Below are 1,985 nucleotides of genomic sequence, written 5' to 3'. Positions count from 1 at the left end.
TCTTCCTGTGAGTTTATCTCTGATATACCCAATGTGGTCCTAGTTTTTCTTTAGTGTTAACATCTCCAGACAGGTGGGTTCTTTTTTTATTATTATTATTTATTGTTAGGGTGGAGGGGGGTGCTTGCCGTGTTAGAGGATAGAATTAGTCCCGAATCACTTGTCTATATTTTCGGCTTCAACCCGACTTGAATACACTGCTCCGACCAGTTAATAACTACCTTTCTTAGCATGAAAATAATAACTAATAAGTGCATATCAACAATATACACTATACATATATTCGTGCAGTTGTAATATTTTTATTTTGTAACACTTGTCTACAGTTTTCTTTTTGTACATAGTTCAATTGTATATTTTGCATTGGCATAAATTGCTAAGGCAATTAATATATTCAGATTATTGTAACAGTATAATATTGAATATTCATATTATTGGCTAATATTTTCCATAGGGCCCCAAATTGATTCGGATTGGCCCTGCTCGATTGCATGGTTGAAAATAGAATTTAAATACAAAAAAACAAGAGTAGGGGGAATCGTCAAACGTCCTCCATACGCCAATTTATTTATTTTTCAACTAGTTTTGCCCGAGGCCCACAAATGATTAACTAAATCTAACTAACTCGAAGGTGAAGCTATAAAATCGACTAGAATTATGTAGGTACTCAAAGAATCGCAACTGCAATTTATAGTTCAAGACAAATTATTTGAATTGAGTATTACAATAATAAATGGATTAGAGTTCACGATGAAAATCTAAATGTAAGTGTTAATTATATATGATAGCTTCACCAAAAATAGAGCAAATAAAGTAGGTATGTTACAAAATACCGATTTAAGGAGAGAGAAAAACTTGCAGGAGGCGTGAACGGAAGTATAAAAGTGTTTTGGGGATTTCCATTCATTACTTAAATGGCAGAAATAAAATTCGTGTCATTTATATTTAATGTAGATAAATTCTTAATATCACACAGACTTAAAAAAAATTCAATCCATTGCTTCGTTTAATTCCACCATTTGCTGAAAATAAGTCATCTCAAGATAGTCTTCAATGGATTTAAAAACATTTATTTATCTAATATCTTGTAAAGTTTCCATTTAATATATATTTCTGAGACGTACGTCAATTTCAATCCGCCATTAGCACCTTTAATCTTTATTACTACACGATATGAATGTACTTTGTCTTAACTTTTAGCCTTTCTTTTTTTTTCAATAATTCTTATTTATTGTTCGGAGAGCGTGGGAAGATTTTTTAATACACAAATTTCCTACACCAAAATCTGTGATCTAATAAGATATGATATTTCAATAAAACAACACAACTTTCTTAAACATCAAGAGAGTTGAATTAAATTTTCAAAAATTTTAGAGTACAGTATTGTGGAAAAGTTTATATTTTTAAATACATACCTGCAATTGAATTGTACAGGTGTGCGCGTCTAAAACTGAACACTCCTTTAAATTTTACTGATTGAGGGTTTGACGAGGGATTCTCTTGTAGACCTTAAGGCCAAGATCTTTCTTAACTAGCCGGTTCATAGTCCTTCTGCTGACGTTGAACTCCCTGGAGAGGTCGCTGACTGTGACCTTGCCTCTCTTGTCCTCGACAGACTTTTTCACGGCAGCAGCCATTTCTTCCGACCTTCGAGGCCTTGACTTAAGTCTTGTGGTTACCTCAGGAGTCCCTTTGGCTACCAAAGTGTGAATGGTGGTGCTCTGCAGTTCAGAACCTTGGCAATTTCAGTAGGAGTTTTCCCCCGCGTGGAAAGTTCTAAAATTGCGACCCGACGTCTCTCCAAATTATCGGCTGTTGTTTCATTGTTGCAATTTAGATTTTGCTGGAGTTTTGTTTATAACTAGTCAAGACCCTTGCCTCGAAGTATAAACCGGTTTCAACTCAATAAAATCACGAATATGTGCATGGCGTAAAATTTAAAGGAGTGTTCAGTTTTAGACGCGCACACCTGTATGATATGCAAT

Source organism: Lepeophtheirus salmonis, chromosome 13, assembly GCF_016086655.4.
Source record: "Lepeophtheirus salmonis chromosome 13, UVic_Lsal_1.4, whole genome shotgun sequence".
In the NCBI taxonomy this organism is placed as follows: domain Eukaryota; kingdom Metazoa; phylum Arthropoda; class Copepoda; order Siphonostomatoida; family Caligidae; genus Lepeophtheirus; species Lepeophtheirus salmonis.
This window is presented reverse-complemented; position numbering follows the sequence as displayed.